The sequence below is a fragment of the Quercus suber genome, unplaced genomic scaffold (genome assembly GCF_002906115.3).
Source record: "Quercus suber isolate HL8 unplaced genomic scaffold, Cork oak 2.0 scaffold_148, whole genome shotgun sequence".
NCBI lineage: Eukaryota > Viridiplantae > Streptophyta > Magnoliopsida > Fagales > Fagaceae > Quercus > Quercus suber.
This window is the reverse complement of record NW_027069609.1, coordinates 249,056-263,861: the sequence shown is the minus strand read 5'-3', so window position 1 is coordinate 263,861 and position 14,806 is coordinate 249,056. Positions and strand designations below refer to the sequence as shown.

The window sequence follows — 14,806 nt, the reverse complement described above, 5'->3', positions numbered from 1 at the left end:
TTGCTTACAGAAGGTTTGCTATGTCAATTTTCAATTGCCTTCTAATCTGATATGCCATTTGCCATTGCAGATAACCAAACTTATGAAAAGGGTTGATGCTTCATTCATCAAACATTTCTTTAATTCTAACCGCTACAGTTAGCAGTTGACCCGACTGAGAAATAATTTTTTATTGTTCTATTTGACTCATTAGTTTTTTTTTTTTTTTCCTTCCAATGGATAACGATAAGGACAAAATTGACACAACACTAAAAATGTTAAGGACTAAATTAATACAATTGAAAAGTTAAAAACCAAATTGAAATATGGTGTAAATGATAGGGACCAATTTTTTAATTTATCCTTTTTTTTTTATTTAATTGATATTACATATAAATATAATAAATTATTATTAATTTGACAAAAATGTATTATTAATTAATTATTTATATTTATTTATGCATTTAATGATTGTTGTCTTACCGATCTTTAAACTACTTAATAATTTTTTTAGACTATTGTACAATATATTTGTATTGTACACTAAATTATATTTAGAATATCATTTTTTTTGAGAGATTTAGAATACCATTTTTAGATTATATTATATAATATGAAAGTTGTATAAATAGGAAAAAATAATTAATCATTTTATTTTTTATTCCTCACAACAAATTCCAATCTCGACACTATTGAACCCCCTAGAAAATAAATCTTGGAGTCATCATTGCACACACACTTTATTATATATTAGTGTGTAACCCTGTGCATATGCACAGATACAATTAAAAACAATTACAATTATACAGTTCAAATTATACATTTTTTTAGAAGAGGTTCAAATTATATATCGTAGAAGTAAAAGTACCTCATCCCTGAAGAGTGAAACCATTTGGTCTAGGCAGGACATATCCTGGCATAACAGCAAGATGTTGACCTCCTCAGCAGCGGCGCTAAGTTCAGCCCAGTGTATTCCCAGTAACATCATGACCTAAAAAAATATATATATATATATATAATAATTAAATTTTTTTTTATTTGTTTACCCTTGAAAAAATTTAAGAACACCTTCAATCAAAACTAAATTATTTAGCTAAACAATAATTAATAATATTATAATTAATAAACAATAATATAAACAATTATAATTTATAAAAAACACAAACAAATTAATGAAACAATTAAACAATAATAATTAATAATTTTATTAATATTTTAAATAAATTTATAGTTTATTATTTATTTTTTGGCTAGAATTATGAATAAATATTTATAAAAAAATCATGTAAAAGTAATTATAATTTTTTTATAATTGTAAATAAATATTTGATAAATATTTATTGTTATTGTTAGCAATATATAAAATTTTTTTTTTATTAAATTGTATAATCTATTTATTAAAAGAACTAACTAAAAAAATTTCTAAAATCACCACGAACCTCCTTTGGTCTAAAGGGATTAAAGCCGCCCAGCTTTTCTCAGGCAAAAGAGAGAACACATTCAAATTAATTAACACAAAGCTATAAAATTTGAGCAAATCATTAGAGCATTCAAAACAAAGAAGAAAAAAGAAAAAAAAAATTTAGCCTTAGAAAGTTCTTACTTTTTACCGTTTCATTTAAATATACTTTCTTACTTTATTTTTTATATTCTTAATCTCTTATTTTTCTTTATCTTCTTCTCTGCCGCCCACAACATCTGCCAGCCACCATCACCACCAACAGGAAAAAAAAAAAAAAAAAAAAACCACAAAACCCAGCACAACCACACTCACAACCGGCCCCGTCATCACCACCACCACCACCACCGAAAAAAAAAAAAAAAAAACCCCTACAAAACCCATCACAACCACACCCACAGACAGCCACAAAACCCATAACAAAAAAACACAACCCAAATAAAACCACAGTCACAAACACCGCCACCACCACCACCACCACATCCACAATTGGCTACAAAACTCACCATAACAACACCCACAACCGGCCACAAAACCCATCACCACACTCACAACTGCCACAAAACTCATCATCACACCCACAACTGGCTACAAAACCCATCCCAACAACACCCACAAAACCCATCACCACACCACACCCACAACTGGTCACAAAATCCATCACCGCCACACCCACAACCATAGAGAAAAAAATATAGAAGAAAGAGGGAGAAACGGCTGAGAAAGAAATAGAAAGAGGAGAGAATTGGAATTAAAAAAAAAAATTTAATAACTTTTTAGCATTTTGAGAGTTTCACTGCGAATGCTCTTTAAGAAATGAGAGAGAGATACCTGACTAATGAGGACATTTCTTATAAACCAGTTCAGCACGGCCGCACGGGTAGAACCCAGCTGAGCAAACTCATATCTTTCTTCCTTTTCTTTTCTACTGTGTATGAGAGAGAGAGAGATTATACCAGGCAAACTGGCTTCTCTGTGTCTTTCAGAGACTATAGTCAAAATGGAGGAAGCTTTGAAGTCTGTTTCTGTTTTTTTTATTTTTTTATAAACAATACTATCAAAGACACACACTTGTAGGGGAAGGGGATGAGACGAAGAGAGCGAATGTACATGTATACGAGTAACGACAAGCAGGGGAGCGTATGAGTGGGGGTGAGACCAGACACAGCCTTGACTTTTTAAGACAAAAGAAACGAGAAGACTCAGCCTTGGCTTTTTTTTTTTTTTTTTTGCAATCAATTTCCAATTTCCAATTTCTGTTTTTTTTTTTCCTTTNATAGAGAAAAAAATATAGAAGAAAGAGGGGAAAACGGCTGAGAAAGAAATAGAAAGAGGAGAGAATTGGAATTAAAAAAAAAAATTTAATAACTTTTTAGCATTTTGAGAGTTTCACTGCGAATGCTCTTTAAGAAATGAGAGAGAGATACCTGACTAATGAGGACATTTCTTATAAACCAGTTCAGCACGGCCGCACGGGTAGAACCCAGCTGAGCAAACTCATATCTTTCTTCCTTTTCTTTTCTACTGTGTATGAGAGAGAGAGAGAGTTATACCAGGCAAACTGGCTTCTCTGTGTCTTTCAGAGACTATAGTCAAAATGGAGGAAGCTTTGAAGTCTGTTTCTGTTTTTTTATTTTTTTATAAACAATACTATCAAAGACACACACTTGTAGGGGAAGGGGATGAGACACGAGAGAGCGAATGTACATGTATACGAGTAACGACAAGCAGGGGAGCGTATGAGTGGGGGTGAGACCAGACACAGCCTTGACTTTTTAAGACAAAAGAAACGAGAAGACTCAGCCTTGGCTTTTTTTTTTTTTTTTTTGCAATCAATTTCCAATTTCCAATTTCTGTTTTTTCTTTTTCTTTTTTTTTTTTATGAACATCCATGTTACCATTTTCACCTAAAAGAATGAAATACACTTACTTCGAAAAAGAAGAGAATGAAATACACTTTCATGTATCCAATGGAAGATCTACGTTAGCATTTTCACCTGTGAAAGACACCGTTTGCATGGTGGCTGCGAACCAAATCCTTCACATATTGGGCATTATACCTAGCTATACGTTTATGTGCAACATTATTTGCTTCCCTACTTCTAAAAATGGAGATATCATAGTGTTCAAAACTGTTTACAAAACTTCCCTGAGTTTTGATTCCATTCTTTTAAAATCTTATTTCACATTCCATATGCACTCTCTTGTGTTTTAGACGTGACAGCATCAGTATGTGTACGGTAAATCTATATATATTATATTAAAAGCCAAAAGTTAGAAAAAATTCAATTGAATTATCATTTTTGTGCCACGTGTTTTATTTAATTTTTAATTTTTGTACCAAGTAAATTATTGAATGTAAAAATCGAAGAGTTTAAATTCAATTAAATTCTAAATTGGATTTCAATTTGAATCCAATTTTGCATCACGTGTCCATTTAAATTTTTTTAATTTTCGTGACAAGTAAATTATTTAATGCAAAAATTAAAGAGTTTAAATCTAATTAAATTCTAAATTATATATATATATATATATAATGAGAAACCATTATATATTTTAGAAATGTATGGTTTAAAAAATGTGTAAGTTAATATCGTTTTTTTTTTTTTTTTTTTTTTTTTTTTTTGCGGGGGCTGAGAAAACAGTTGGGAAAGTTTCGATTTTCTGGCTTTTCATTAAAAATAAAATGGTGGGTTGGTATTTTCAATTTTGTTTATTCGATAACCATTGATTTGATTTTCTTTGTTGTGGGTATTGGTGAGTGAACATTGCAGCAGGATCCGATGAATTCGTGGATGTCTATTATTGGGAATACCAAGTATAAATTTTTTCATATAGGAGGACCTCAGATAGCTCGTAGAGTTTGGAGAGACTATGGCACGGTAAATTTCTCAATCTATCAATCATCTTTTGTGAGAATATTTAGTTAATGACTTGTGCAATATGATGATATTGTGATTGTAATTTGAATTTCTTGTATATCTCTTGAGATTCTGGATTGGGAATTTGGCAAATTACTGCTTGATTGGCTGGCAAAGGGGAAAATGTTTTTGAGTTTGCCCCACCATGCTATCTTCCTTGTTAAGTAATGCAATTTTGCTAAGTACATTTCAATCTTTGTTCTGTGGATGGATGCAGTTGTCTACATTGTGAATGCTGATGCTATAATCAGGGGGCGAAATGCTGAACTCAGGCCAAGAGAAGACCTGATTGATCTAAGCTATGATGAGGCCTTTGCCGAAGCTCCATTCCTTATATTTGGTCTAAGATTTCTTGAAGGTATTCTTAACCCAAGAGAGAGATTGCGTTACTTCCTCCCTCGAGGTTTTTTGGGCCAAAGCAGTATACAAAATGCAGTATCTAGATGGTTTTAAGTGGCTTTCTCAGTCGTAGAGGTGGTATCAATTTTTTTTTTTTTTTTTTTAATTTTTTTTTTGAGAGAGAGATATAGTAGAGGTGGTGTCTTACATTTACATTTAGCATCCCCCCCCAGAGTGAGGTGGTATCTTATTTATCTTATACGCATTTAATATGAGGATTTTGTATTATTTTTCCAAGTTGATTTTATGGGCACATTGTCAGTTTGATTGTTGATCTTCCTCTGTTGATTGCCTGCTTTAAGAAAGACCACATGGGATCCATCTGGTTTAGGAGCCCTTATGAGAGGTAGCCCATGATATCCATGCGGTTTAGGTGAGTTGATCGCCTGCTATTAACACGATATCCATTTGGTTTAGGTGAAGGGACTCAGAAGTAATGAAAAAGATTAAAATCCATTTGGAGGCAATCTTTATCCATTGTAGGGAATTCCCCATCAGTGTCTGCATTTGGGAAGCTTGAGGTTGATGTTACAGCGAGTGCCTCTTTTACCAGGCTCTTTATCAACACAAATACTAGAGCACAAATACTATAACAAGGTATATGCATATTCATCAGCTTAAAAGCAATGATATGCTTCATCATTTCCCAAATTGAGGTTACTTTTTGCTAATTCTGCAAGTACTTTTTATCCCCTTAGAAGTTGGAAGTAAACACTAAACAGAAAGGCCAACTATCTATAAAAGATTGGACAACAACAAACCAAAAAAGTTGGCAAAGTCATTAAGTGCATCAATTGAATATTACTTCATTTACTTACCAAAAATTGAACCAGACCTAGTATCAAACTGGATCTTTCTTCCCCGAAGCTGTTTCCGTAACCTGATTATAGAATTCAAAATGAGATTTTCACAAAGTACCAATTGGAGTCCATGACTTATATTCAAAAACATATTTTTAGTAAATAGCCTCTCAGAGGCTCTTTTTTTCTTTTTTCTTTTTTTTTGGGGGGGGTGGGTGTCAAATTTTCATTCATCCCTATATGGCTATATCTCTTTTGCCAATGTGGTTCAATTCAAACAATGATAACATCCTCAAAAAAAAATGTGTGTGTGTGTGTGTGTATATATATTGTAGGTTGCATATAAAATTCTAACTAATAGTAGATTATCAAATATTGAATGATGAGATAAGAAAATCATTACAAAATCAAAATAAACTGACAATGCACAATTAAATTCTCAAGGAAAAAAAATCACTTTTAGACGTCTAATTTAAAATATAAATTTTTTTTGAAGAATATCTTAAGTCATAACGTCAAATTTTACTACCCAATTACAAACCATAAATATATATAATTGAAGATAAACTGGATACAGAATAGGAAGATAAACTAGATATAACTGGGATAAAGATATATAACTAAAATTTAAAATATAACTGAATATTACTTGACTAAATATAACTTGAAATGTCTTTAAATACAAGTTTTAAATAACTAAAATAACTTGAAACACTTACAACTGTAAGAAGGTAACTATGAGACTTGAACTGAATGCTTAATCGGAAAATAAAATATTACTTTGCTAAGAAGGTTATCAACTCAAATGGAAAATTAGGTGATGAAATGAGGTTGTGGAAAATGAGTGATGCCTTCTTCTCCTAGAGTGCTCACTTGTATAGACTTTTCAGGCTTCTACACCAAAGGTGCTAAGAGAATTCCTGACTTCTGAACTGCTTTGAATCAAAAGAAGATTTTTTTTAACCATAGAGAAATACTTTAATTGACTAAAATTTTTTACTCTATATACTGAGAGCAGATTTGATGTTAATGACAAATTGTTAGTAGCACTGTTTTTGTCTTGACTTGTCGACGGTATTGTTCATCTTTAACTTTCGTGAGGGCAGTTTTTTCAAAAAATTTCAATCTTCCGTAAAGATCATAGGGGTCTCTTGGGAATCTTAGTGAACTAAGATATGGGTTGGACTCAGTTCTTCTGGCTTGTTGATTGGAGGAGGAAGCTTCATTAGAAGCTGATATATATATATATATATATATATATAATGCTGATTTTGATTCCAATCAGGTAACAAAGGGCGGTGGTTGCTTGGAGACCAGTTTTGGCACTTGGCATGATTCATAGTCTCCACTGACTCTTGTCATTTACCTTTCGTGCAAAATTGTATATAGCCAATATGAACTGGCCATTGGAGTCAAACACGACCACCCAAATCTAACGGCTTTGTTTTGTGATGCTTTACTAAAAATAAGATTATCATAAAAATGATGGTAAGGCCAAATTGCAGAACCCTATCCAAATCTAAGTTTTGTTGGAAATATTTTAGACTTTTTAGTGAATAAATAAATTTTAATATAACATATAATACCCCGGATAATAAATAAAAGTTAGGAACAATCTCACAGTACTATAGAATCACATAAACAAAAATATCATTAAACATTGATTTGTATAACTAGGAGTAGAATTAAAAATGCAACTGGATATATGAAAGATTAAATTTTAGTCCTGTTGGTAAGGACAAATATCCTTTTAAAGGTAAGCAACCAAATGAATGGAAATTTTTTTTAAGTTATTTTATTTTCACATATTTTTTTGAGTTAAAGTGATGGAGTACAATAAAAGTGATAGCAATAATGAATCCATATGAAAATTTGGTGTTTTCACATTGTTAAATGTTTTTGGATCTAATCATCGTACACTCTTAGTGCGATGGTCACTTCACAATTATAAGTGCTTATGGGGTGTGGGGGGCAATAATCGGGATTCAAGTCTCCAGGAGGGAGCTTCATACACATATATACTTAGATTAGGATAGAGTAGAATTTCTATCTTGTATATATATTAAAAAAAANAAGTTAGTAAATAATAATAATAATCTAAAATATAAGAACTAAGCAACAATTAATATATACAAGAGAAAAATGAACCTACGTAAAAATAAATAAAAACAATGAATCAGATTAATGGTTCTCTCGAAAATAACCCCAAATCATATTATATTCTTCTGATTATTTTTTTTGTACACGTGTATAGTAAAATTGGACTCCAATTTCAGATTCTAATTGAACAATTAGAATGACACATGGCACAAAATTGAAACTCTAATTTGAAATTCTATTTGAGTTTCTCTCTGCTTCACCTATTATTATATATATAGATTTTTGGAAATTTTAATGAATAGATTCGTTCCAAATTACATAGATTTGATATATTTCAAGATCAATATAGATTTGAAAAATGAAAACTATGATCATTAAAAAAAAAAACCATTGGAAAGTATGAATGTTAAAAACATTAAAAATATAGCCGTTGGGAATTTGAAAAATATAGTAATCAAGATAGAATAAAGGAAGAATAAAAAAATATTAAAAAAGAACAAAGGAAGATTAAAGAAATAATAACGAAATGATGAAGAAATAATATTTAAATGGAATAGAAAAATGGTAGAGGGTCTGTTGGAAAGTATATTTGAAAAAATAATTAGATAAATGTAATTGTTCACTCTCCAAATAGTTCAAATATTTGGAGAGACTATTGGAAATACTCAACATTTAAATTTGGAATTCAATTGAAATTTAGTTATTTATGTAAAATTTTGTTATCACTTTGGAATTGATACTAATTTTGTAGAGTAGAACTGGAGGAGATCCTCATCCACATTGTGTTTCATTCTCTTGTATCTTAATGGGTTTGAACTTTGAAGTAAACTTTTAGAAAAGGAAATTTCTCTTAATGGCATTGAGCGCATACCTTAATTTTATTTTTTTACACAATTTTTATATTTTTATCATGTGATTTATTATTAGTATGGGTTTTATTTGTTTCAGCAAACAATTTCAAATCTGCCAAAAACAAGGCTTACCCCTCACCTTGGCCTCACGTGGATATAGATCTCATTCATAGCAAGTTAGCAACTTTATTGAACCCCTTATCCCCCTCCTAAAACATTTACAACTTTACTTAAAATGCGTTGTCTTCAAAAATATTCTATCATTCACAAGGGAGGAATTAGGAATTGTTGTTTGTGGGGCTAAGGTTAAACTATAGTATTTGCAATTCATGAACAACTCAAAGTGTGTGTGTATGTGTGTGTATATATATATATATCACTTTCATATCTGGTTGTTTGAACAAAATCCAAAATGAAATTTTGAACGAAGCCTATCAAATATCAATTGAGTTAAAATTAAAGGAAAAGAAAAATATTACTAATAGGATAAATATATACACAGAAATGGAATAAAAAAAAAAGAAGAAGAAGAATTTAGTACCTTTCAAGATTTTAAAGTCATTATTTGCTGAGCTTAAAATAACTCAAGATTTTTAAGAGAAATATAGGAATTAAACGCTAAGTGAGAATGTGAGCAAAGAGTATCAATGTGTAAACAGTAAACACAGAGTGATTGAATTGATTTCCAGCCTGACCTTACACGGTTCAAGGCATTTCATTTATAGTAGAATTGTTACAGATACAGAATTTGAAATACAAAGGTATTTGAAATGAAATCAACTTTATCCTATCTTATCATAATTCTGGATTTGTTACAATTTGTATTTTGTATTCTGTGGTATCACTCTAGCACAGCCGTAATACATCTGTGTTTTAGATAGCACAACCGTAATACAACTGTATTAGATGTGAACTAGCTATTATCCTTTACACGCCCCTGCAAGCTCAACGATATTGGAGATACATTGAGCTTGGGGATAGATAGAAAACGAATTAGAAGTGAACCATCAACAACCATATCTCGAACAAAGTGAAAATCAATCTCAACAAGAGAACTAGAGATAGGAATTCCAAGTTCAAATAGAAGAGCACGCAACCATTTACCCTCTGCTGCAGCATTGGCAAGGGCTTTGTATTAGTCACACATGCTAATTTGCTGGATTTAGACTCCACGGCATCTTGCAGCCACCGTGGCTCAGTGCTGAGTCCAAGACCCACAAACTCAAGCATACCCGTGACATCAATACTAGATCTGTGCAAATCGAGGATTCACCTGATGAAACCAACCATACAGACATGCTCCATGGCCTCTCGCGATCAAAACCCAGGAAGCTGGTCTCCCCAAAACACCTCACACGTCTCCACGCACTGCCGCTGTTTCAGCGTAGTTCTCCACGTGCTGCCTCGGATTCCTCAGGAGCAGATCCTCCTCCGACAACACGCGTTGCCACGCCGGCCTCGTAGCTCGCCGATATGCCAAACCACCGAAGTCCGAGCATCAATCTCTCTCGCACGCGCTTGCACGCGCCTTCCGCAATTCCAGCACGTGCCGGTGGAATACTCACACGTGCCTGAAGACTGCAACTGACGTCACCGAATGATGTCATCACTCCATGTCAGCGGCCACGTAAGCACATCCACATCAGCCCTAGTCCACGTCAGCGACACGTCATAGGATGACGTCAGTGGCTCTGTTGCCCGATCCGTGACCCGACCCGGAACCAACGCAGACCAGTATCCGTTGACTTTGACCTTAAACCAGTTGACTTTGACTTTTGCGTTGACTTTTGACCAAAAGTTAAAATTTCCAAAAAGACCTATCTTACTCAATTTTTCGCGTAGATTCCAATTTTGGACTTGATTTCTTCATTTGACACTCCAAAATTGGTGAATTAGCACATTCTTCATTGCGGTTTCTTCAAAAGCATTCTTCAAGGCATCTCCAAGTGATCTTCTCATGCTTATCCAACTTCAAGTCTTCATTGAGCTTCCGCCTTGAGTTTGAGGAAGGGTGTTAGAGATATATATTAATCATATTAGCCCAATGTAATAGGCCCAAGCCCATTCCTACTTATATTAGTAATCTAGGGTTTAGTCGCTTATATATACTCATATTAGGGTTCATTGTAATACAGGTTATTGTACTACACTCTTATACAATAAAAATGTGACCCTTAAGGGATTCCTTCATGGATGTAGGCCGTCAAGGCTGAACCACGTAATCATCGTGTTCTCGATGTTCCTATTCTATGCTTTCCCTTTCGTATCCATTCTAGCATACACAATATGGTATAACACATTGCGCTTGCTAATATGACTAATATATATCTCTAACAGTATTTGGCCTCTGTACTTGAACAAGCCACTGTCTTTTGCTTTTTACATCCCTGGGAAATAAGATTATTACCCAGAAAGACACAGAAACCTCCAGTAGATCACCGATCATCACAACATCTAGCCCAGTTTGCATCCTTGTAGGCTTGAAGGGAATTGAACTTAGAACGTTGCAGCTACAAAGCAAAGTGAATAGTTTGCTTAAGATAACGCAGGAGGCGTTTGACGGATTGCTAGTGGATGGATTTGGGGCAATGCATATACTGGGAGAGTTTGTTAACTATGAAGGTGATGTTAGGACGAGTGAGTGAGAAATACTGCAGAGCCTTAACAGGGCTTCTATACAAAGTGACATCTATAAGTGTATCCCCCTCAAAAGTAGATAAACTTATGGATTGAGCCATAGGGGAGTTGATAGGCTTGGCCTCCTAACATCTTTGTTTTTCTCAAAAGATCAACAATATAACGTTTTTGAGATAATACAAGACCTGTGGAGTTGGGTGAAACTTTAACAGCAAGAAAAAAAAATTGAGATTGCCCAAATCTTTAATAGCAAAATCAGTTTTTAAACAACGAAGAAGATCATCAATTGCAGATGGTTGAGAGACAGTAACAATGAGATCGTCCACATAAGTGAGAAAATGCATAGTGACATTGGCACTATGATAAATAAACAAAGAAGAATCAAACCTCGAACCTCTGAAACCCAAGACAAGTAAGCAAGAAGAAAGCCGTGAGAACCAAGCTCGAGGGGACTGCTTCAACCCATAGAGAGCTTTCTTCAACTTGCAAACATGATCGGAAAATTGGGGGTGAGCAAAACCTGGAGGCTGAGACATATAAACATCTTTAAACAGATGGCCATGTAGGAAGGCATCCTGAACATCAAATTGGCGAAGGACCTAGCCTTTGGAAATAGCAATGGAGAGGACTGTACGAACCGTAGTGGGTTTGATTACAGGACTAAAGGTCTCTCCAAAATCGACCCTAGGTAATTAATATAAAGTCCTTTTGCCACTAGGCGAGCTTTGTAGCATTCAATAGAGCCATCTGCATGACGCTTAATCTTAAACACCCATTTGCATCCAATGACGTTGTGAGCAGTGTGAGGGGGAACAAGAACCCATGTTTGATTTTTAGCAAGGCATTGAATTCGAGATTCAGAGAAGCACGCCAATTGGAGTCTTTTACAGCATTGGTATTGGTATAAAAAGTAGGCTCAATGAGGGAGACATCACCATCAGCGAGAAGAGCACTTGGAACAAGATATCTAACAGTGCCGTTGGTGAAGGTTAGAGCGAGTGATCATGTGGTGAGTGGGTTGATTTTTGGTGGTTGTAGGAAGTAAGGAAGGAACATCACCTGCGATTAGGGTAGTATCTGTGTGGGATGTGGGAGGCGAAGGAGAAGAGATGTGTGGAGGAATCGGTTCATAGTGGTGTAAAATAGGTGATGGGTGGGCCAACAAATGCTTTTGTATGGGCCAATGGATTTTGTGTGATAGAAGCTAAAGGAAAAAAGGACGTTAGTCACAGTAGCTCTGATACCATGTAAACGCAGAGTAATTGAATTGATTTCTAGTCTGACCTTTACACGGTTCAAGGCATTTCATTGTTACAAATACAGAATTTGAAATACAAAGGTGTTTAAAATGAAACCAACTTTATCCTATCTTATCATAATCCTAGATTTGTTACAATTTGTATTTTGTATTTTGTGGTATCACTCTAGCAAAGCCATAACACATTTGTATTAGATAGCACAACTATAATACAACTGTATTAGATATGAACTAGAAGTTTAAAAAGATGGGAGTGGAAGCCAAATAACTTGAAAAGATGGGAATTTTGAGCTATGAATGGAAGGTTGAAAATTCAAAAAGTAAATTTTGTAATTGGCCAATGGCCTGATGTGACTTGTGAGGGGTTTCAGAAGCAAAGACTAGTAAAAGAGTGATAATACAAAATAGGGATAATTAGACTTTACCTACCTATGGTTTGCCTCTAATTTGACTTGCCTACTCGTGGTTTCAATTTTGACACTTTACCCACCCAAGGTTCAATCCGTTAGTATTTCGTAACTCACCTCCCTGTTTGCCGTTACTCTAACATGTTTTCTTTCAAAATCAAAACACAAAACAGATCAAAAAGTTAGGGTTTTTGATTGCTTAAGAACATTTTTATGTGGTTTTGGTTGTGGGTTCATCTGATTTCCTTCGTTCTCACATTCGTCTCAGTCTCAGCCTCTGCCTCGGCGGTTTGGAGTAATGGAGGTATCTCATCAGCGTCTACTAGAGGTTTATTCACTAATCGCATTACCTATATCCTTTCTACATACCTCCCAACAAGAATCATGGGAATTGTAAGAAGCGAAAGCCAGTTGCCCTTCAAAGATGTGTTAAAGATGTAGAATGTCACACATGATTGAACAACTAGTGCAAGAAAGTGCCTTAACCACAATTGATTGTATTGTATCACGAAAGCTGTGATTGTGTCCTGGCCACCAAGGTGTAGCAGCATAAATGGTGCTCAGAATGTCGTGAGATCATTATGTACTTTAGGATTATTATTGCCAAAATTACGGTTTTTACTAGAAATGACACCTAGTGCAATTGTTGCCACTGAATCAGCCATGAGGTAGCAAAACCACATAAATATATGGATCCTTATTTTAACATTATATCTTCTTTGTCTGCCAAAGTGAAAGAGAGACAGTTGCAAGGTGAGACTGAGAAGGACCAGCAGTTGTAGCTCCCAATTATTCCATACTTTCTACAGTAACTCTGGAACCACTTGAAAATGCTTTCCTGTTTTCGAGAAAATCCAACTATTCAAAACTTCACCAGGATTTTAACCAAAAGATAATATTAAGGCAAACGTGTTTGATCTGTTTTCTGTTTTGATTTTGAAAGAAAACGTGTTAGAGTAACGGTAGACAAGGAGGTGGGTTACGGAGCAATAACAGATTGAATCTCGGATGGGTAAAGTGTCAAAATTGAAATCACGGATAAGCAAGTTAAATTAGAAGCAAATCACAGGTGTGTAAAATGTAATTAACCCTAAAAAATAAAATAAAAAAGTAAGCTTGGAAGGAATATTGTGGGTAGATGGAGGACAAATTTTTTTTCTTGGAGAGGGGTCAGCCCATTCTTACCCACTTTGAGCAATTTTTTAAAATTTTTGTGGGGGCCATTGCCCCCCTAATAACTAGTATAGCTCCCCATCATTCGCGTATGATTTATTTTTGTATTTTTATAATAAAATATTAGGAAAAATTTGTGCCAATTCACTCTTGTTCATATATTTAATTATATGTACACTAAATAATTGTTATCTTTTCTTCATATTTAAGTTCCAGAACATTCTATTTTCGGTCATTTGGTATTCTTCTATTGCTAAACTCTTTGCTCTATTTGATTGAAAAAAATGATAATATTGTATTGGAGATGTGAAGCTATTATAAAAAAAAAACATTCCTATTAATTATTTTGAAGTCATTCTATAGCATAGCACAGCGCGGGTGATTACGTGGAATAGCCATGTAATGTTGACTGCTGAGCCTTGTTAAGAAAATAAAAGTCATTTGGTCTGTGATATGTGGTGAACCAAGTGAGAAGGATCACTCATCTCTTCTAATCTAGAATCTTCGATTCTAAACTGGCATAAACCTGTCAATGACTCAACAAATTAAGAGAAAATTAATATAATTAAATTAGTGTTATCTAAAGTTATAACTTTTTTTTTTTGAAATATTTTCAATATATGACTTTTGCTTATAAATTATTAAATTAAAACACCAATTAATTTTAGTATAAAAGAGAATCAAACTCCAAATCTCTCATTCTAAAAAATAATAATAATAATAAATAACAGTGTAATAAGATCTTCTTTTTTTTTTTTTTTTTTTTTTTTTTTTTTTCTTTTTTGAGAAGAGACTTGATTTTCTTTGTTGTGGGTATTGGTG

The 14,806-nt window shown here is 33.7% G+C and overlaps 1 non-coding gene across 1 annotated transcript; it reads left to right on the top strand.

Moving 5' to 3' along the window:
* The first annotated feature begins 4,066 nt into the window (after positions 1-4,066).
* LOC112027809 (uncharacterized) lies at positions 4,067-5,032 on the top strand. Its single transcript, XR_010630321.1, has 2 exons — positions 4,067-4,320; positions 4,577-5,032. It is a non-coding gene; the product is annotated as an uncharacterized LOC112027809 (transcript).
* Positions 5,033-14,806: the final 9,774 nt, after the last annotated feature.